The sequence below is a fragment of the Pezoporus occidentalis genome, unplaced genomic scaffold (genome assembly GCF_034315485.1).
Source record: "Pezoporus occidentalis ecotype Australia unplaced genomic scaffold, CSIRO_AGI_Poc_V1 ctg1, whole genome shotgun sequence".
Classification (NCBI taxonomy): domain Eukaryota; kingdom Metazoa; phylum Chordata; class Aves; order Psittaciformes; family Psittacidae; genus Pezoporus; species Pezoporus occidentalis.
In genome coordinates, this window is record NW_026912778.1 from 10,099,236 (window position 1) to 10,122,799 (window position 23,564).

Below are 23,564 nucleotides of genomic sequence, written 5' to 3' on the forward strand. Positions count from 1 at the left end.
CAGAGGTGCTCTAGCCCTCCAGTCATCTTTATGGCCCTCCTCTGGATTCACTTCAATTGTATTCTTCATTTAAAAACCTTCATGAAGAAAGATACTATTAAATGTTTTTTATAATGTCTGTTTTATTTCCAGCAGCTGTCTGGAGGCTGTTCTTTTAGACGCATAGTTAGAATAATTGATATGAAGCCTTTTGAATTGGTAAGGAATGTGATCCTTCAGACCATCTGCAAAATGGTGGCCTTAGAATAAAAACAAACAAAAGAAGAACTAGGTACTCACTGTATTAAATCTTTTTTTCTCTCTTATGATTTTTTCCTTTTACCTGTAATAGAAAAAAAATCTAACCTTTAAATGCTTTGATTTGAACAATTTTTCATGATGCAGCTGTCTCAGGATTGTTTTAGTTCAGTTTAATATTTCTTTTGATTCATTGTTTGTTTTTGGAATGTTTTGTTTTGGCAGTTTTTGTTGGGTTTTGTTTATTTTGTTGTTCTTGTGATTTTTGGGGGTGTGGTTTTTTGTTTGTTTGGCTTTTTTGAGTTATTTGTGGGATTTTTAACTCTTGTGCCAGACAGGGGTTAATAAATCACTATTGGAATAATTACAAAATTATTCCAGTTGAATAAATGAATATGTCCTCATTATTGAGGCTGAACTGAATCATATTGGTATTTCCTTGATCTATTGGTATAGCAGTTTTCCCCTATGTTGTTAATAATGGAAAATACAGTTTATTTTTAAGGATGAGACTTCATTCAGTAGGTAAGCCAATCCAATATCCGTATGCATTATAAGGGGATGATCCCATCCCATTTGACTCCAACCAGATGCTTTGGCCATTTCTCTTGCAGATTTAGCACTTAATTACACAGAGTACATCAGTTCGCTGAATGATCCAGGGATGATGGTCAATGCTAGCATTTACTGTGCTGGTACTGCCTTTATCCTGAGTCTTGCTATGCAGCGACTGTTATTTCTTTGTATTGGAGCAGGCTTTCATCAGTTTCTTAATGATCTGCTTACAGCCATTGAGCCAGCAGAGTATTATTCCCTGTTCCCCTTCCCACCACCCCACCCCCTCTACTCACAGTTTCTTTGGATAGTTTCCTGAAGATTTTGTAGCTTGAACTTCCTCCCTGCAGAGTCAGGTGAAGAGCACAGTTGACACAACATAGGAGGTAGGGTTGGAGAAGATGGGCATAACTGCAGCAGTACTAAATTATTTTAATGTCAACTTTAGTGGAACTTACCCTAACCCTCACAAAAATTACCTTACAGCGCCTGCCAGCTGAGCCAACTCACCCTGCAGCTGCACAGGCTGATCTAACAAAATGGGGAGGAGGGAAGCAGGCAGGAATCCCTCGCTTCAGGGGTGGGAAGCAGGACCTCCCCTTTTGGCAGTCTTAGACTGGCATAGCTGGAATATGAAACTGCTTAAGGTTTCCTGAAGAATCTGGAAGTGTCTAACTCAGTTTTACATTGTCTAGTTTGTGCTCATGTGTACTTTCTCATCATTCTTTGCAATTTGTATTTGCATTACAGAATTATTTGTGAGGCAGAGAAAAAAAGTTTATTCAAAACTAGAATTTAAAAGTGCAACTATAACGTTCCATAAATAATTAACCTGTCAAAATATTTACATTAAAACTAATTCAGATCCCGATAGCGCCTCCAAGACACCTGTACTCCCCCTGTAGTATGCATAGCTTGCTGTACTGTTGTACCTTCTTATTCAACCCCCCTTTCTTAAGAAGGCAAATGACATAAAAGGAATTCACTGTCTGTTCACATATGTGTTCCTGTATTTTCCCAGGTTTCAGAAACAGGGTCTCAAGTTAGAGAGGTAGATTTTGCCATTTTGATCTGGTGTTTGGATCAGGAAGGTAAGGGCTATTAAACAAGAGGGAACAGGGCAGTTATTTCTGATACAAGGTATTCCTGCTCCAAAGTGTCACTTGCCTCTTTCCTTTACTGATTCTATTTGTGTGTGTTTAACCAGCACTTAATTATTTCAGAATGACACCTTTGTTTCCACAAGATTTCACAGCATTGCTGATGTCCACATAGGCTCACAGGCTGTGTGGGCTTGCTGTTAGGCTATCCAGGTGTCCCCATATGTGTGAGCAATACATTGAACTTCATAAGTCGTGTTCACTGAAATGTGCAGGAGTTGAGCAAATCTGCTGGGGTCAGGAGAGATCTGAGAAAACCATCTCATTCTGTTAGCTTGTTTATTCTGGGTGCAGTTGTAATTTTCAAGCCACAGAAAGAGTCACTGCCTTCAATCTAGACTAGCTCACTAGCCTCATCTGGTGTAATGTAGCTTTCTGAACAGGTTATCCAGACAAGAATGTTTTTTTAGGGTGGGTGAAGAGCATAGACTCATTGGAAGCTAAAGTTTTAACTTCCTATTAAGGAAGCTTTTAATACTTAGCTTTTAATACGTAAATTTGTAGCTTTCCATACTACCACCTCCTTGTCCTTAGGCAGATACAGGAACACCCATTTTAGAGGTGTGGTAACTGTGCATTAGTCATCCCATATATATTGATGAATTATGAGTTAATGCTGCATCATCTGAAAGCAGCCATGGGATTTGTGAGATTGGTAAAAGTTGCTTTGTTTCTTTCATTGTTCATCACAAGTTTGAGTGAATAGAGTATGTGTTGATAATTGTACTTTCAGGTATCCAGAATGGCAGGCCTAGCTTTAGAAATTAATGGTCAATATTATGTTAAACTAAGAATGTTACTTGAAAACTGAGAACAAATCGTATACCAAATTAAAAATAAACTTGTCCTTCTGTTAGCTCTGTTCAAACAGTTTTACTGGTGGGTTTGTGAAGTTTGCAGGGATGTGCACCAAGTCCTGTACTTAAAAGATAATAGCACTTATTCTCCAGAGTCCTACTAAAGAAATAACTTAGAAATTATTTCCTCTTGGTTAGTTTTGTCAAGCCACAATAATTACCTATATTTCACCAGACAGCATCCTTGCCTTTTCCCCAAGTTTTGACACCATTACAGGTTTTGTAGTTGGAAACTAAATGTTTTAGCCCTATGTTCTTGAGAATTAAATGCTTTCATTTGTCTTAAGTCTGAAATTAAAAATTAATAAATACAAAATCAATAACTTCAAAATTAGTGATATAAAATATGATTCAGCTGGTGATGAATTTATCTCCAGTCTACAATAAAGTACAATCCACAAATAAAGACTGCTACAAATATAACCTTTCTTCTTATGATTTCAAAATTAAATATAATTGCTTTATACATTTCATTTTTTGCAGAAGTGTTAAAGTGAAATATAGTCATTAATTATACAACTGTTAATATCATTTGTTTAAGGACTTCATGCTGGTAATACCCTGCCAGTTGGTCCAGGCACCATATGAAGGTTTGGGGTGAGCTTGGATCATTCTTATCTTGTTATGGTGTATTTAGGAGAAAATAGAGAAATCTAAGCTCACCCTCTGAGCACGGCAGCCAACTGCTTTAGCATGTCTGCCGTAACTGTATCATGTTGCTATTTTCTCTGGATCCTGTATTCAACTACTTCTGCCTGAGGCCTGAGCCACTCTAACTACAGAAGTGTTTCTGCGCTTGCCATGATGTTATAGAGCCCTACCAAGCACCTCTTTTCATGGGGGAGGACTTTTCTGCTAGTACCAAATTGGTTCAAGTAGATTTCCCATAGCAGAAGAGAAAAGAAAAAGATGATATAATTCAGTGAGAAAATTAACTGCAGCAGTCTCTCAAAGCAGAGTTCTCTTTATACTTGGTTATGTATGGGAACTCCTGGGCTCTGGAAATAAATGTATGTATTTCTCTATATGTAAGTGCCTGTTTGTAGTGAAGCATAGTAGTAGTGTTCAGAATTTGGCTTTGAGCTTTCGCAGTACCGTAAGATAAGAATTTTTCTTAAATGTTATGTACTTGTGCTTGTAAACCAGCAGAGCTGAGTTAATTTATACTGTGCTTCTTTTAGCTGTTTATATCAGTTAATTGATACTTTGTCCTTAGTTCTCTACACATATCACTCTGTGTGCTCTTCCCCCCATCCCCCATTTCCTCTATCATTCACACGAAATGTAGATTTACTCATCAGGAAGGGCACTGTTATCTTTATATATTATAATTATATATAGAGAGAGAAAAATAAAATGAACATTCAGATTACTGCAGTCAATATACTTCATTGAAATTACATTTTTTTGCTGGCTATTTAGCAAAGCACAAGGAAAAAGGTATAGAATCATAGAATGCTTTAGGTTGGAAGGGACCTTAAAGATCACTTGGTTCCAACCCGATGCCATGGGCAGGTAAATAGGTGAATCTAGGATGTTCTGTAAATTCATCTGGGTGTAGGCTACTGGTTCACAACTAGATTTATTTTGCTTTGTTTCACAGCTCTAGACGCAAATACAGTAGGATTGTTAATGCACCATATCTTAAAAAAAAACAAAACTTCCAAATCAGCTGTCATTATTAGAATCACTCAAGCACCCAACAATGTTTTTCCTTCCTTTAATTTTTTTTTTTTCATTTGCATGTATGGGATGGTGTTGTGTTAGGCAAGGTGCTTTAAGAACAAATGGTAATTTGGGGATAAGAAATGGTGATTCAGCTAGAAGACCTTTCCTCCTGCAGTTACAAAATCCAGTGAACTGAGAATGTGGAATTTCAGAAAGCCAGTGTGAAAAGGGATCCCTGAAGCTCATTGGATCCAGCCTTCTCTTGAAAGCAGGGCCTTAGACTTAGATGATGCAGGGCTGTGTCTCAAGCAGAGACTGATTCCACCAAGGGAGTTCCCACCTCTTAGCTGGGCAACTAACTCCAATTTTTAATTGTTTTTATAGTGAAGTTTTTTTGTCATCTGGACAGAATAACCCCTGAACCAGCTTGGATCCACTACCTCTTCTTCTGTTACCACACCCCCTTGTAAAGAGACTACCTCCATCTTCTGGATGACCACTTTTGGGCACTGGGAGACTGACTAGCTCCCTCTAATTCTTCTTTTCCCGAGGCTGCATGAATTCTTTCTTCCAACCTTTCTTCATGTGTCAAGTAATCCAATATTTAAATCATCCTGGTGGCTCTCCATCAGACTCTCTCCAGCTTGAACTGGAGGGACCAAGTTCTTGATATTTCTACAATCATCACCTTGAAAGTATTTTAACAGGACAATGTATATGACTTTGTGAAACCCATCAATTTACTGCCACACTGTGTGTTATCATATACATTGGTTAATCCTGTGATTTATGTAATCTTTACATATGTCCTAAATGGATAAAATAAATACAGTCTCATAGCCTAAAGACATCTATGTTTCAGTGCAGTGTTCAGCAGAGTTAAAGCATTTCAATTATGTATGTCCGTGCTTTTTCTTTTGTACTTTATATGGTGTCGGTACTAGAGTTTAGAGGGATGGGAGGAGGGATAGATGTTCCTTGTTTTTTAAATAAATAAAAAAAAAAAAACAAAAAAAAAGCAAACCCTATTCATTTGCTCTCTTATGTCTTCCACAATGCAAAGCTGCTATTGTACCAACTAGTGCTGAATAGTGAGTGACGGTTTTAAATAGTCAACATATTTTGAAGCACAAACATAGCATCAGGAGGATTATGTACTGCAGTTGAACTCCCATCCCAGGAAAAATAGAAAAAAATTTCAAGGAAATCCAAGAAACAAAATTGTACTCTCGTCTTAAGACAATGACTGACGGCATTTGTACTACTTACATATTGTAAACTCTGATGTACCCTGACTCACATTAACCTCTTTCACAAGGATTACAAATCTTCAGAGGATCTCCTGTGTCTATGTAATTTACTCTCTGTCAAACATATAAAACAAATCTCAGTAATACTTTCTGTTAGGGGAGGAAGGGAAATCTCTATCGTGGCTGGCCCTGCAGTTTAACTGTCCAAATCAGACAGTTGTGAAAATCCTTGTTTCAACACCCCTAACCAAGGCTAGACTGCTTCTTGATTAAATACATTAGCTGAGAGAGTCTGTTATTGTTTTGGTATGGGTTTGATTTGGGTTTGGTTTTGTTTGTTTTGGTGGTTTGCTGGGGTTTTTTTGGTGATGCAGGAATTTTGTCAAAAGATTATTGATAGAGGGTTTTTTAAATTACATTAAATAAACCAGGGTGAGATTAAGCATGTAAAAATGTGACATCTTTGTTTGTACAGCTACCGGTGTTTAGTTTTAGGTCCCTTTTAAAAACAAAATCAGAAATTCCAGGCAGCAAAATATTTGGAAAAGTTTTAACTCTTAAGTACTTTCTTAATTGTTGTTGTTATTTCTTTCTTGTTATTGTGCCAGGTTCCACTTTGTGATTTGTGGTTTATCCTACTTAATTTATAGTTCTAGATCTTCCCTATATATTCTCAGTATTTCATGGTTTGTAACACAGATCTTTTCTTCCAAGTAGTTCATTTTTAACTTCCCATGTAGTTACATGATGTTAGAAATATTTCTGTGATGACTAATGGTAGGCATATTTTACCTATGTCCTTCTTTTTTGCTTATGAGCTTATTTTTGTCCTTTTTGCTATACAAGAACATGTCTATCTTTGTCTTACATTGTAATTATTTTTAAACATATGTTCATCCATAGTTTCGAATCTCACTCTGTTGGCATTACAGAGTAGAACTTGACAGCTGGGTAAATCCTATTTTGAGCATATTTTACTAGGAACTACTTCCTGCAAAGAAAAACAGAAATACAAGGTCCCATTTAAACCAAAAAACTGAAAGCGAACAGCTCTTCAGCACCAAATTTCCTAAGCTTACTTTCCAATGCATAATCAAAACCTAGAAAAAGTAACTTGGGATTATACACATAACTTCATTCCAGACTGCTGCTCACTTTTGCATTTTCTCTGTATTAGGAGAAAATCTGTGTACCCATGTGTTTAGATTAAAGACTAGTTTTGGTAGTGGAGTGAGATGTAGCGTCTTTCACCACTATGAGGAGATAGGTTAAATGCCTCCTTCAGGGAGTGAGACCTGTGTAAAATCCAGCATTTAATCGCAGTCCTACTTTATACCACTTAGTTAAAGTATCACCAGACCAATTATAGCAACATCCAAGCTTATCACAAGTCTGCACAGAACAAAGTCCAGAGCTATTCCCTTATCCTAGAAGTTGCAGTAGCTCAAATTTGAGAGCTCTGGAAAGAACCGCATTGCTGGTGCTGTTATTGTAGCTGGGCTGCGGACAAATGTAATTTTAGTCTCTGATCCTGTCAGTCTGGCATCTTTTACAAGTAGTGATTATATTATATAAAAATATAATCGGTCTGCCTTTCTTACAAGGTGGTTATACAGAAAATGCTGCATTTAAAAAAAAAAAAAAAGGAAAAAAAAAAGTTGCTAGAAGAGAATTAAGGCAAAGACTCCTAAGAAGTTAACTCAGGGAGGACAGACTTTTGAAAGCCAGTGCACAGTGCCAAACTCATGTATTGAAAAGTTTTGGCTGAAATAGTGGGACATATAGATAATATGGTCCCAGAAAACTTGCCAAGGAAACTGCAGTCAGAAATGTAGGAAAGTATCCAAGATCAGGCCTCAAACATGCTGCATTCATTACCAGCAGCTGTGCATATAAGAAGTGTTTCTTTATACCACACAACCAAAACCACTGTGGCCTGTCACTGTTATTTTTATAGCAATTTGCTGACTTTTTAAGAAACAGGAAAACATTTAGCTAAAACAGAAGTTGAAATGACTGACAGAAGATAATTTAAAGGAATTTTAATAGCTACTGAGTGTGTACCATAGATCTGTGCTGAAGTGCACAGATATTTAAGATTTTACTTTATGCAATAAAATTCAGTGAGAAGATTAAAAAAAAAAAGTGTCAATAATAATTTACTGTTTGCTGTGAATCACAGATGCATACCTTGAAAGATTCATTAAACAGACATAAAGGGGAAGTGATATGACAGTAGTATTACTATTTTGAGCATTAGGATTTTAAGTTATTGACATTTTCTTTCAAGATAAATTCAAATATGCTTCCATTAGGGGGAGTTACACATTCATTACTAAATGCTTCAGATTTTCAGACACTGTTTGGTATGATAGGTTTTCTCTTGGCTGTTTTTGTTAACTTTTAAAATACTCTGTTACTATCAGTACCACCTTGTTCCTCTGCTTTTAATGTTTAATCAACATGCATAAATTTGCTGCAAAGGAGGAGGTTCAATTTTATCGGTTTCTGAATACTTCAGGTAAAAAACCCCAGAACTATTATAGTAGTTAAAAATATCCTTATTACTTGAAGATTTTCCAAAATGAAATACAGATGGTAAGATTTAGAAAACCTGGAGCAAAATTTTCTCTCTCAAGAAGTTTTTCCTTTGCCCATCTTTATTTTTTTTCCCCCATCTGTGAAACTGCTTCTGCCTCAGGGTAGTTCAGGAAATCTATCAGTGTCTGGTTTGTTTACTTTGGTGCAGGAGAGTTTTAAATAGCAGTGTGACCCTTGTGCTGGATGTTAGCATGAATGTTATCAAAAAAGCGAATAATACTGATGGACTTCAGCTGATAAATTCTTGTGACAAGCTTTAGAGTATAATAGTTTTAGATGAGGTATTGCAATCATGTAGTTACATGCCCAAGAACTCTCCGTCTAGCTAAGCTCCTGTGTAATGTAGGTAGTGGCAGATCCTTTTCCTTTATATAGAGAACTGAGAACCACAACCAGTTGAATTCTCTGTGGAGTAAGTCCACTGCACATTTGTCCTGCAACCACAGTAGAAGCCACTGTGCCTTTGCATAGTCCTTGGAGTACTTTCCTCAGTGCCTGTGGTCCAGCTGCAAGAAGCACTGGCTCCTAGGAAACTTCAGAAGAACTTCTGGGAGGCCCTACAGGTGGGAAAAAGGATTTCAAACGCCTACAGTCTAGGATTCTGGTATACCACATTTGAGAGCTTGTCTCAAAATGAATGCCAGCATCAGTACTATGCTCTTCAGGAAGAGCTGTGCTGGAGAGAGAGCAAAGCTATCAGAAAGGTAGGTGGACAAGATGAGAAAGGGCAATTCAAGGTGGGGAGGAGTGAAGGGAAGAGGAAGGGACAAACTGATGGCAGCAATTCCTGAAGCAATTCATTTTCAACAGTCTTTGTCTATACCTAGAAAGATGACTGAGTTGTGTATGTGTAGATCATCACTGTAGAAAACAGCATTTGGCTCTCTGGGTGGTGGACTCAAAGATGTGAGAATAACTTGATTTGCCAAAAGTGGATTGAGACATTAAATTTGAAATAGAGATCTTTCCTGTAATAAAATCAGTATTTTTGCATACATTTTCCATGCAATTTTAAGAACCACCTTTTTTCCATACTTTTCTGCTATTCTGACTCCACTTCAACCAAGTACTGAGCTAATGCAGTGAGATGAGTATTTTGGCTCTAACAAAGCACAAGCATTCCGAGCAAACTGGAAGGAGGAAAGAGTAATGCCAAAGTATAGGAACTTCCAGATTCTTGAGAAAAGGCTGATGATGTTTCTTGCAGTGTCATAGATGGCAGGGGGAAGCTAAGGCAAGTTGGGAGAGGGAGGACTACTTCAGGAAACATTGCTTTAGAAAGCAGAGTGAACTCTTAGACACTGGTAATGCTGTACCTGCCTTTTTACCAATATTAAGGACAGCTTCTATAAATTTGCTTATCTTCACCACATTTGAATTAAATGCTGCATTTTTACTGAATGCTTTTCTTATCTTTGAATCCTTCTCCAGCAAGCTCGGCTCTGAACAGCTCAGATTTTTTGCCTCAGAACTGATCCAGTCACACTGGCATTTTCATTCCTAAATGTGGCTCCATTCTTCTACGTAGGTTTTCATTTAGGCTTGCACTTTGCATGCATTGCTCTTAAAGTGTAAGCACACGGTGGGTGGGAAGGAATCCTTCCCTGTAACTTGTGCTGATTCATTAGCAGTCTAAAATCTTCTGTCATGCCATTGGCTTTTGTGTGCCCTCGGTATATACATACTATACTTAGCTTCTTTATTTTCCATGAGAAATACCTTTTAAGACTAATGTTGTACCACTTGCTCACATTTTAAGGGCTCTCATACAAGAGAATTCAGATGGCCTTTGAGTTCTTTCTCTTGGCAGGTAACACCAGAGCCTGCAAATCTGGCAGTGATTGTGTGACAAAGGGCTCTGGTGAAATGCATTGTTAGTGAAATTATTTAGATTATGGAATTAGGAGATGATAGTGATAAAGTCAGCTGCTGTGAAAATAGCAGCTAAATGACAGAGCCAAACTCTGTGATTTCTGAGGCTTTTTTACACATGTGGATCCATAGTGGTCTGGTATCTATGCAGTGGAATGCCAGTCAGGTAAATGGAGTATAGAGAAGTGGTAGTGGGAAGAAAGACTTCAGGGATGATTACATGTGATTACTTCTACACAATATACTGTGTTCTGGAAATGTGTACTATGTTGCTTGAAGTAAGTCAAGCCCAAGCGGTGGTTGTAAGACCTGCAGTACAGACTCATGGTTCTGTGTGTGAGCACAAAGTGAAGAGGCTCATTAAAACATAGTGAGCACATATAAAAATCCTAAAGTATGGATAAAATGAAGGAAGAAATATTTTCTCCTCCTTCTTCGCCTCTTGAATAAATGGTAACTTTAAATTCTTGATAGTGTCTACACCCTCTTTCTGAATATGCCACGTCTGCTGGTATCAAATAAAATTATTTCACTAGTAGTTCAGCATGTTGGCAAATACTGTGCAGGGTTGAATGTGGAAAACGATCACCTGCTTTCTAGGAGAATTAATATCCAATAAAACACTTCAAGGTGTGCCATAAATGCAATCCTAGATGCACTACGGCACTTAGTCTTGTACCTAACAACCTCCCCCCCCCCGCCCCCAACACCAGGCATTCATCATCTGCCTGAATGTGTACCACAGGAAAGCTTGTTTATGTAGGCAGTCCTGAGTGTGCATAGAGTGCATATAAACCCTATTCTTACAGTTTATGAAAACCTTTTTTGTTTCTTTTTTTCTGCTCCTGGAAGAGGCAATAAGGTATCTACTTAACAGCAGCCTACCATGCTTTATATATATATATATATATATATATAAACCCAAGTTAATATTTTGGAAAGCATTTATTTTATTTAAACGTATGATTTTTATAACTATTTTGTATATAGACCACTTGCAGGGATATGGCTCACACCAGGTGTCAGAGTAGTGTGACATAATTTTGATGCCACCTTTCCAAGGCAATAAATGTCATATAAGCATACACCAGTGCAGATATAGTACTTTTAGATGAACATTCTCAAACTGTATGCTAGAAATCTGTTTGACAGACTTACCCGCAGGATGACACTTTTTTTCTGATCTTGCCAAAGCAGCAACTGTGTAAAAACAAAATTTGCTCTGGTGGTTGTTTTTTTTCCCCCAAGGAGTTATGATGTAAAGGGAGGGAGGAGAAGCTGTAATTAGGAGAAAAGAAAGAGTTTCTTTCTACTGGGGAAGAAAAAAGAAATTTCTGACCGAAATGATACAGCGAGTTTTTAGTCATCTACCCTACAATAAAAAGACAAAATAGAAGATGGACAGCAGCAGCTGAACCCACAGTCCCAGGCACACAGTTTCTGTCATGATGAGTATAATGCTTATTCCAAAAAATATGTGAAATATTTCTGTGGGAATCACACAGATATTGACTTTTGTGTGCCTGTGCATGCCTCTGTTTTTAAAGTAGCTTTTTAAAGATGTAATTTCAGAGAAGTGCCTTGAACTTCTTTTTTTGTTAAAGATGAACAGAATACAAGTTAAACTTTGTAGAGGTATGAGATACCAGCTTCATCATTAAGAAGACTAGCACAATTTTTTCTAGAGCTTGTTCTCTTATAGTGATAGGATTGCTCTGCTGGTGGTCTTTACCAATTCTAAGAGATTCACAATAGGGTAGTTTTTTTTCACGAAAGCCAATTCTCTTTATCAGACCTCTATACAAACCTATTTTACTCTAAATGGATTGTTTCAAACAGCCTACAGATACCTTGTTATAAGATGTCCTGTATCTCATGATTTTACAAACCAAATTGACCTCTTTTTCTTTCCAGTTACTTTTTTATATCATTTTCATTTGCAGTAAATATCTTTCTCTTTTTCTAACAAAAGTGTAAATTTTTAATTAAAATAAAATATTTAAAAAATATTCCAGTAATCCAGAGGGATTTAGAGCTGTAGACCTAAGTATTAAATGTAAAATGAAAATTTCAGTCAGTTGGAATCTGCTTATTATGAAGATTAGACACCCAGTCTCCAGTTTGGAGCAGTACCTGTGCAACCAACTGCTTCTTTGCCTTCTTTTCCAGATGAAAGTCAGTGAGTAGCAGCTGCTGATAGAAGTTACTGAAAAAATGGGAAAGGAATACGAAAAATTAAGGGAGGAAGGTTGCCACAACTGTACACATTTCAGGATCTCTAACAGTTTTCTCTTCGGGGTCCTAAGTATGATGATGTGCTGAAGTGAGTCTTGCAAGATACAGACGAGATTCAAATTCATTGCTAATTCAGTTTAGAGATACAAGACTCAGATTATACTGAGATGTTTCTTTCTTCATTGAAGGGTTTAAATTTTTTCCTAAAATTCTATTGCTTTTTCCTCTAAAATCAGGTAAAATGACCTGAAAACATCAGAGCATTATTTTTTATTGCTTCACCTCACTGCTGTTATTCATGTAGCAGCTCTTCTGAAACAAATAGGATTAACATTTTTTTGGGGGTGGTGGGAGAAGCAGGGGGGTGGGGTGGAATCTATTTCTTTCAAAGGGCTCATCGATACATCATCTCATTCCCCGGAACTTTCATGAAAAAGTCTTCTTTCTCATCACTGGGCTGTACTATAAGATAAGGAAAGCATGTATGCTTTTTATTTCCAAGAACTGTGTTAATCATTCAAAGCATATGTGCCCTTTTTCTTTGCTGGCTGAATGGTACTGTCTGCATTCAAACACAGGAATGTATTAGTGAAAAGGTAACTAAAGTTACATAAGTACTATGAAAAGCATCATAATCATTTTTTATGTCTTCAATAATTCAGGTTTGGGAGATCAAGATATTGAATTTGTATAATAACTGTAAACCTGTATTTCCCCATACCTTTATTTATTACAGAAATTAATGTAAAGTAGGATGCAGGAAGGTTGGAACTAGATGATGTTAAGGTCCTTTCCAACCCTTAACCATTCTGTGATTCCAAGCAGAGCATTGTACTCTAAAACAGCAAAATTCTATGTATTATTACACAAAAATATTTCGCTTTTTTACCTTGCCTGGTACTGCATTGAGCTCACTGGGAAATTTGTCAAAGAACAGCATAAAATTATTTAATTCAATATCTTAAGCTACAGCACTCAGAAATCATAGTACAAACATAGAGTGGATGGTTTTGTGCTGCTTCTTAGGAAAAAGAAAACCCAACATATTATCCATGTACACTGAAGAAAGCTGTCACACTTCAACCATTTTTTGAAATGACTGTATTTTTGCTATAGCTTTTGCCCTACCCCAGTTTCATCAACTTGCTTACAGTTTTCACTTTATTTTTAGTGAAACGCTGAAACTCCAAAATTCTTAACACATTCTTGGAAGGGGTTCTAAAACGTGGAGTAAAGCTTTATCTATGTGAATGAAAGGGGGGTGAAAGGGGGGTGTGTGTGTGTTTATTGTTTTCAGATTTGAACACTGATTCTGTGAGCTCATCATGGTCTTAGTCTGTTCTCACTTAAATCCACATCATTACTGCATGAAAAACGGCTCATCTCAATGTTTACTTGTGAGAAACATCTAGTCAATGTAGTATACTATAAATGCTTAAGAACTACAAGATGTTCTACTTGCAAATACATTTGGGCACATGTGCTTTCTCATGGGAACACACTATACTACTAATCCTGTTGATATCACATAGTATTCTTAGAATTTTATTTCTAGACAAGAATTTGCCTTTTTTAATACACTTCCAGCAGGAACTGGAAAGGTAAATTATAAATATTTTGCTTGATTAAGTCTGTTTTGTAAAGGTCTGTTTTGAGAGTGTATATTGTTTTTGTAAATGATACCTTATCTGACAAAAATCTTCCAGTGCTCAATACCTTGCTTTTTTGTAGGGTTGTAAGCAGAACAGGTTTCAAAGTGATGTACTAATGCTGTGTAATTTTAGCTTATATGTAGATATTTCATTCATGCTTGTTCGTAATGCACATACAGACAACAGTGTTTCTGCAAGGTACACCTAGCATTTCTGTACAAGCAGTTGTAACACTAATTAACTATTTATGATAGGATGCCATAACAGGGCACATAGGCTACCATAATTCAAATAGGTGAATTAGTATTTGACTAGAAAGGTGTTTGTTCCCTCTTAATGAAAGTCAGTGGTCATCGTGAATGTTGATAAATAGCTGAAATTGTTATCTTGATGATGAGAAGAAGAAAAGTTCAGCGATTATGATAGGCTTTGGAATACTATCTGAGACATCATGTTTTCTCTCTCCCAAATGGTACTGTTGTGGTATTGACAAGTCAGCTTTCTGTCTCCATTTTTCATCTTAAAAATGGGCATAATAATGTTTTCTACTTTGGCATGATGGCGCTCAGAGAAGGTAACAGTAAGGACTGAATCATTATGTGCTGCTAGGAGCACAGCTACTCGTACCTGGGACACTCAAGTCTAATGACTACCCAAAATCACCTCCAGTGTAACTTCCTGAGTTCTTTCCAGGTGTCAGCTGGAGGTGATGGGATTACCACTGTGTCAGTTCTCCATGATAATACTTATCTTTAACAGAGAGTGAATATGGCTGTTTGTTACTGCTTTTAAATTCCTGAAAACTTGATACGAATTCAAAAACAAATACAAAACTTATCATTGTGACTAAGCTGCAGTAGCCCTCCCTCCTCGACCAAATGCAAACCAGACAGTTTGAAAGCTGAAACAAAGCCCTGCCTCCAGAAGCTAACCACATTCACAATTCTCCCGTTTTCATATGCTCTGGAAAAATATGCACTATGCAACATGCTATGAAGACCATAAAATTTGAGCTCTTCTGGATCAGGGAAGAGGAATCAGTTCCAAAAGCTTTGAGTTCCCACAAAGAACATCCTGTTAGCAGTTCCTTGCCCTTTTATACCAGCAAAGCCCCAGCTTGGTTGTTTTTACTGATCTAAATTGTGGCAATACAAGAGAGAGAGAGAGAAATTCTTTCACATATGTCAAGGCCAGCTGTGTGGTACCTTTCAGTCCTTTAAAAAAGGTACGTTTTCAGGTGACCCTGCCAGTGACCTGAAAAGGCCACTGTGATGTGAGTTCAGCAGGGGATGAGTGTCTGTTGCCCATGAAATGCAGCTTCCAGTAAGGAGAGTAAAAGTGGCTACCATAGTGATAAATGTACCTGCAGATAGCTGCATGGATTAACAGAGCTCTAATTTATTCCACATTAACAAAAAGGACTATAATGAGTTATTAATAAAGACTAAAAATGGGTTCAAATTCAGTGGTTAATGCGCTGCATAATTTACAGTAATAATCCTTCTGACCAAATTAAAAAAAAAAAAAGGAAAAAGTGCTTCTTTCCCTCTGAATGAAGCATATATGCTGTTCTTCACCCTCACCCATCACCAAGGCATTGTTTGATCTTTCTACTCTTAGGGCTTGAGCAATGTCAGCATAAAGTGTGGTATCTGTGCTGGAGTTTGCTTTACCCCCATTTGTCCATTCCATATAAATATTTTTGTAAGCGAATACCTATGTTTCAGATGTCTTTAGTGTTGCCCCTAATAGATTTCATAAATCATTTGTGCTGGCATTAATGGGACAGTGGAATCACAGCACAGGGGGCATCCAAAGCAAAGGAAAATTCCATTGCCACTGGCTCAAAATGGAGAAAAGAGGATCCACCACAGTGATATTCAGCTCTGTTCCTGGATGGAGAGATGATCCGGCTAAAGGAAGGTCAGCACTGGCATAATTAGCAGAGGCAGAATCTTACTGTTTTAATAGGCTGCTATCCTCAGATAGCGAACGTACAGTGGTACACATTTGTAGAAGAATGGTACAGAACATCTAAGGGGATAGTGACAAGGTACCTTTGTTTTGGAAAGAGGGGCTCTTGGAGGACCCAATATCCTGCTCCCTGCACAAACCCACGGCAGTCTTCTGGAGAGGGGGTGCAAGTACATGTGCCTTCTGAGAGCAGTAATTCCCAAACAAGCAATACAGCTCTGCATGAGCTCACTCCAAGCATCCAGCTCCCATTCCTTTCTTTCAAGATCTGTAAGGACCTGTGCTCAAATTAATTACCTACTCAGTAGATTTTTCAATGGCAGAAAGTGCTTATCCGTAGGTACTCCATTCAAGCAGATTGGAAAATAGTCTTTGCATGATCTAATACCCCATTTATTATAACTAGACCTCTTGGAAGAGATGCAGAGAATACGAGCAGTGCTGTGGAACTGCTTGAAGACTTGCTTCCTTAACTGACTGTATTAGTTCATGATTTCATCTCATACCTCTCCTCTTGGCTGGTCTTGCAGCTATTGCAGATGTGAGTCTGTCCAGAACATGAACTACGAAAAGCTTCCAATTTTCAGCACATACACACACAACCCCAAAAGCCTGAGCAAAGTGGAAGTCAGTGGTGACTGAACTGCAGTTTTTTCCTTTGTGCTAGGAGAAAGCACAAAGGAGAAGCACACATAGTCTGTTGCAAGTCTAACTCAAAGGGCTTCAGTTTGAGAGGCAGTATTAATGCTGTTACCTTGGAATATTTTTCAGTACTTTTCCCATTGGCAGTCCAGAGTGCCCTCATCAGGACCTGGCTACTTAGCTCAGTATTTTCCCCCATTTCACCAAATTCTGCTATTTCACTCTGCATAGTCTTTGTCTCTCTAGGAAGTTGCAAATGAGGACTAATTGTGTGAGCTTTTTGAATATTTTTAAATTCTTATGAATAATACATCTAAAATATGTGCTTTTATTGCAGCCTTCTACATAACAGTCTTGAAGCATATTCTGGAATGTTATTGTCTTCCCTGGAATTATTGTGTAGTCATTAACAAGATCTTGATCTGTTTTTTTGGCAAAATCTGGCCTCTGGGTAGCTGCTGTGATCACTTGGGACTGTGTCAGCAACAGATCTTGTAATGGGACAAGGGGAGTTGAGGTTAGTTGGTATTAGCAAAGGTCCAAGGTGAAAAAAAACATGAGAAGCTTTGTAGGAATTACTACATATCTCTGTACTTTCTAAGCCAACTCAGAAGGTTCTTTGTGTAGTGATGTTAAAAATGAAGCTGGAGGTGTCATTCCCACAGCCATTTTAAAGGAGTTCTGTGTTCCACGAGGGGGGTAATTAAAAAGAAGTAATATTTAAAAAAAAAAATTCGTTCTTTTACTAAAGACAGGCATTAACTTGATTACTAGCTGGAAATAGGGTTTTCTATTTTGAAAGAGTACATTTGTACTCTTTCAACTCTTTGTACTCTTTCAGTGTACAAATGTAGGCATCTAGTTGCTCCAGTCTCTACAGTATTTCAGAGATGAATGGTGAGTAATGTGACTGCTGTATTCTCTGTTAGTCGTTAGCATTATCTGGCAGCTGTAACGCAATGCACCTGGTTGCGTGTCCAGTCAGATTGGGCTGCGGCTCGAGGTTTCACTGGGAGCAGATGTGATTATAAATTGTCAAGTAGAACATTTTGAAGTAAGCTGGGTTTATTGTATCTGTGCCCACACACATCATAGAATCAAAGACTGGTTTGGGTTGGAAGGCACCTTAAAGACCATCTAGTTCCGACCCCTTGCCACAGGCTGGGACACCAGACCAAGTCGCCGAAAGCCCCATCTAACCTTACCTTGAACACTGCCAGGGATGAGGCTGCCACAGCTTCTCTGGGTGACCTGTTCTCGTGTCTCACCACCTCTCACGGTGAGTATTTATTTAGATGTAGAGAAAAATCGTCTCCTAAGGTGGTACCTCGAGGGGAGGTATTTCTGTTTCAGTTAAAGCACAGGTGCTGCGTGATGAGAGGTCGTAACCTCTCTGTGCCAGCACCTGCGCCTGGCCCATGGTTCAGGAGGGGAGTGCCGCGGCGACGGGAATCGGGTGCGGGTGCCCGAACGGGAATTCACCTTCCCGGAGTACCGACTTAATTTGCGAAAATGCGTCAGACTTGACAACTGGTGCTAGCAGGAGGGCTGCAGGTAAAGTTTGGCTTGTGTGACGGAAAACCTGCTTTGTGATAAGCCCCTGGGAGCCCCGCCGCCCTCGACAGCGGAAGGGACCCCCACCTCCAGCCATAACCGTTCTGCTCGCCGCGGCCTCGAAAGGGTTACGCGGTGCCAGGCCCGGCCCCCGTTCCTCGCCGGGGAGTAAACACCGGCGCCTCAGCCTATCGCGGCAGGCGGCTGCCTGCCGGCGCGGGGGCTCGCCGGGCCACCCGCCGCAGACTGGGCTGGGCGGCGGCGCGGAGCGGAAGGAACGCTACGGAACGCTACAGATCGCTGAGGTGGGGCGCGGGGCGGGGCCGGGGGGCGGAGGTGGCGCTGGTGCGGGCCGGGTGCCGGGGGTGGCGCTGGCGCATTCGGCGGCTCGGGCAGCGCGGGGAGCAGCGCCGGGCGGCCGCGGAGTGCGGGTGTCGTGTTTGTAGTGTTGCTAAGCCGAGAGGTAACCGCTTTTCTCGTGTTCCTTGCCTTGCTGCTGCTGCAAGAGCCTGGCCCGGCGTTTGGCTGGGCTGGGGATGCGGTAGGATAGGTTTGCGGAATCGGAGGTGTGAGAAATAGGAAGTTTTTGCACAATTTGCATTGAAGGTATTGCATCTCGCTGTGGAGAGTAAGCCTTGGATCTGCCTCGCCTGTTGTGCTTGTATGTTGGGAAGAGTGTAAAGTGCTTTTAATTACTGTGGTTCCTAGAGGCTACGGTACCTGCTGCACTGGGGGGATGTGAAGGAGATGGTGCTAGTCCAAAAGTCCAGAAAGAAAAATGTAACTTTACAACAGTGCAAATAATGCAAATAAAAGCATGGGGGGGGGGGGGGGGGTAGTCAACCTAGGTTCCTGTCTAAAGGATTGTAAAATCCTGCCTTTAAAGCTTAGTGTAATCTCTGACATTTATGTGGGCACCTGAAAAAAAAACTAAACCCTGAAGCAGAGCTGCGGTATGGAAGTACAGTGCTGCTGTGAGCGGCTACATTTCTGTTTGCTTCTCATTTAAAGTGCTAGCTCCTTCTTTTCTGTATACCTAATAAATGGTACGGGTAGAATATACAGCTGTGTCACAAAGTCGTTCTGTATTTTTAAAGCTTTGTATAATCAAATTCATTGCCTAAAGATGGTGTAGTTGAAGATTTGATCCTCTTTCACTGAAGTGGAAATACTTTCAGTAATTGAAAGCAGATTCACGTCTGGAGTTGTACAAGCCAAGGTTTTCATTTTTAAAATAAACCTTTTGTTCCCCAGCTTTAAATATTTCAGTGAGCCATCCGGAGACCTCTGTTAATTACTAGAGTAGACTGTGAGGAAGGAGTGAGGAAAAAAACCCTAAGAAAGGTATGTCAGCAATTCAATTTCCTTAAAATTATATTGTCTGTATTCCAGTGCGTGAACATACTGTTACAGCTTTTGTGCACACTACCGTTTAGTTTTGCTGTTATTTCATGTGAATCTGAATTTGAACTACCCGGCTATCTGTAGACTATTTTGTTTTAACCATCTTGGCTTATGTTCACCTCACTAGGCCCATTTGCCATTTTTTTTCAAACAGTTTATTAAACAAAAACTCTGAACTTTGAAGATTTGGGGGGAATACTGATCTGCTCCGGTAAACAAACCTGACACTGATCCGTGATAGCTGGCTCTCCTTTGTTAACTTTGCGCCTGTTTTCTGGCCGTTACTGTGACAAGCTTTCAGAATCCTTGCCTTCCAATATTTCAGCGATGGGGAAAGAAACTTAGGATGTGAACTACAAAACCCCCGGACAAAGACTGAGCTGCTTGTTACCAGCTTTGAAGGTAGAGAACAATGGAGGGAGAGAAAGGCAAGTACCTTCTCTCCTAAACTCTCTAATCTGCAGAATAAATTCACTGAAAATGTGTGGAAAAGTTACTGAAGATGGCAAGAGTTCCCTAGCCATTCAAAAGTGTATTAATTACTTAATGGACACAAAGATCTGATTGCTTGATGTTAACTGCTATCATTAAGATAAGACTTTGTGCATTTGCATAATGGTACTAAATAGGCCAGGTTTGTTTCCCTGAACTTCTTTGTGGTGTGCATGTTGCCAATGCCCTTTTCCTTCTTTTCTTGCAAAAGGTACATCTTTTAATATGCACGCAGTTAGTTCAGGTGTATCTGTTTGAGTAAAACTTGTGAAAGGGAGTGTTCGAACCAGAACAGAAAACCTAGTTTGCCATTTTTTAATCCATCAGATTGGGGCTCAGAACTGTCCGGCAGCTCAGTAACTACAAATCGGATGTTACAAATATTTTGGTTAATTGCTCTGCAACTGTATGTGGAGAATGGCCTCGTATATGTCACAGTATAGTTTTTTTTCTTCCAGGGATTTATAAAAAGTCTCTGTCCCAATTTAGCAGTAAACCTACATAAACCTTTATAAAACCATTTAGCATTTGGATAATTTTGGCTTACTTGTCATTTGTACTTTCTAACCTTTTTGCAGTAGAATGGAGAATGTGTGAAGTAATACATTCCATGCAAGATGGGATAATTTTTTAGTTGTTTTTTTTTTCCTTTTGGGGTAAAGCAGCTGATGTGGTATTGGTCTAAAACATTGATAATTTATGCTATAAAAATTGTAAAATGTCAGGTACGTGTTCATTTTAAGGGTCCACAGTAAGAACGCTGGTAAGCAGCCATCAGTGTATGATGCAAACTGACCCAAGTTGAAGTTGTTTTGAGCTGTGTTCTTGCATGTTTGATGTGTATCTATGAAGATTTAACATGACTTACCAAATTACTGAAATGATCTGCTAAGCAGTTGTGAGGTCAGACTTCACAACTTTTCTTTCTGTAAGTTGTTTTGCATCCCAGTTCACTTCTTGAACTAAATGAGGAAAATAAAAGGTCACAATATGTACACTTTGTATAATGTAGGGATTTGAGCAGTGATATTGGAAAATAACACTGCACTGTATTGTTTTCCAAATGAGCAAAGACATCAGTTTTCCTATCTTTTATGCATGTCTACAAAGATCTGGTTATTTAATTCTAAATACTCTGTGTAGGTTTGGGAGACTTTCTCAAGATGTAGTTATAGGTTTATGCATTTCAGAATAGTAAGAGGGCTTCCATATGTTCAATGATGTATAGAGAGGTGATGCTGTGAGCTGATGACCTGATTAATGGTTTGAAGATATATACATCTCTTAGGTCCAAACACTTGAAGATTTTTGTGCAGAATAAGGAATTGGGATGAGATAAAGTAACTGTACTAACAAAATGCTTTTGTAGTTTTCCAGCCTGAGTAAGTGAAGCTTTTTAAATGTTAGGGACAAATGGGAAAAATGGCACTTGTGTTCCTTTTAGAAAGCTTTACCCATGTTAAACTCTGAACAGAATAGGTAGGTGGCTGAAAGGTTGTAAATGAATGGAAAATAATCATTCACCTTCTTTGCCTAAGACTGAAAGAATTAGAAGCACGATTATACAGGAAAAGTTTAGAACTCACTGAGGCTAACAGCAAGGTGCGTATTCATCTTTTGGAACTGGCTAAAGCACCCTTTTTTCCAACCTTGAAACAGAAATAATTGTTTTCTGTAAGCTGCTATAAAGTACATGGTTTATGAAGTCAGTATTTTAAATGTAAGAAAGTGGTAGAGTTCTTGTATCTGGAGTCAGTGTATTATTCTAGTTGGATCTAAATGGGAAACAAAACACAGGCTTACAATTTTGAAACCTAGCTCAGCTTGAAAGGCTTGTTCATGACTTCTTATATACAGGAGAAGGGATTTTGCACAGATATAGTATATGAATCATTGCGAGCTTCAGGTATTTGATGTGGTAATCAGTGATAGTAGAAGGCACTGATTTTTTATATTGGGTAGTAGAAGGTATGTTTAAAGGAGGCTTAAATTCTGGTGTATTCAGAATTCAGGAGTTGACTCTGAATTAAGAGGTATTGCAGCAAAAGATTTAGCCAAATACACGAACACTTTGGAATTTGGACAGACTACATCTACAACTCAAAGTAATGGTAGCCTGACAAAATGGCAAAAGTAGATATTGTCATTGCTGAAGATCTGCGTTATAGGAAATCTCTGATTAAACACGTGGAACAGGTTTTCTGCATACTTCATTTTCTTTGCAAAGGAACAGCAATTTTTGCAGTAGCAGTGAACTCTCCCATATCTAGTATCAGGTTGATAGCGAGTTATGTGCTTTTATCTTTCTGATACAATTTGCTATTCTGCCTCTTTCTGACTCTTGAAGAGGATTTGGACCTATACAACAGTATTTCTAAGATGCTTGAAAACAGATTTAGAAGGAAAAAAGGATAATCTAAAATAAGATCTCTTGCATGCAACTACAGAAAGAACATCCAACTGCTTTGCCTGCTTATTTTATTTTATCTGGTGTCAATTGTTATTAGTCCAAGTGCTAGTGACATGGTTTGTTTCGTTGCATTTTTCCTTCTTAGTATGAAGGAGAACTAGCATCTTGGAGACTGCTTTGGGATGCAAGAGTATGTATAAATAAAAAGAAAAAAGAAAGTAACTGCTGTTATAGAACAGTATTACTTGGTCATTTTTCATCATTGTATAAATTGTGAGAAAGCATTACTTCTAAGCTTTCAAATTGTCATGACTGCCAACCTAATTTTTAAACTACTTTAATTTGTATCTCCAGTATAGTTGCTGACCACACACAAAGGAAAAAAATGAACAGAAATGCTTTTATTAGAACAGCTCTTGATTTAATCATATAGACTTGCGTTTTCATAAAACATTATTGTACCATATATGAAATACAGCCAGCTCCAAATGTGCAGAAATTTCTGAGTTGTTAATTTTTGCAGATCGTTTTTCCTCTTTAGTCAGAAACAGTGTTAAAGAAAAGACTGTTGTCCGGGGAGTTGTAAAAAGTAGCCTGGAAAGCCTTTTATGTTCTTTCTTTTAAATAAAACAGAATTGCCTTATGTAACAAAGTTAACTTTGTTAACCTTCTATAATTATTTAACCATTATTTCATTTTACCCGCTGCTTAAACATTGTACATTAATGCAATAGACACCTGGCTGTGCTCTTTAAAGTTTATTTGTCTTTCAATTCCAGTGATAGTAGGGGGCAGTATATCTCCTTAATTATCTTTGTTCAGGGAAATGTTGAAAGGCCAGGGTAGTTAAACAAGGCCATTTGGATTTGCAGTAAGGTCGAAGTCAGATGCAAGGAAAGTAGTTAAATGCATTATCATCTTATTGAGCACATCATCAGTAAAGTGACCTTGATGGAGGTGGAAAAAGCCATTTGGCTATTTTATGACAACCACCTCTCTGC

The 23,564-nt window shown here is 38.5% G+C and overlaps 1 protein-coding gene across 25 annotated transcripts in view; it reads left to right on the forward strand.

Annotated features, from left to right (window-relative positions):
* The window catches only part of TENM3 (teneurin transmembrane protein 3), a 413,751-nt gene that overhangs the window by 151,137 nt on the left and 239,050 nt on the right, over positions 1-23,564 (forward strand). For 2 of the 25 annotated variants that reach the window (XM_062626295.1, XM_062626795.1), the window contains exons 1-2: positions 18,590-18,720; positions 19,512-19,601. The exons of 20 other annotated variants lie outside the window; for them this stretch is intronic. The gene's annotated coding sequence lies outside the window, so the exon portion shown is untranslated. Of the gene's footprint in view, positions 1-18,360; positions 18,563-18,589; positions 18,721-19,511; positions 19,602-23,564 lie in introns of those variants that run through there. 3 more of the 25 variants (XM_062626701.1, XM_062626367.1, XM_062626877.1) reach the window with 3 other exon arrangements.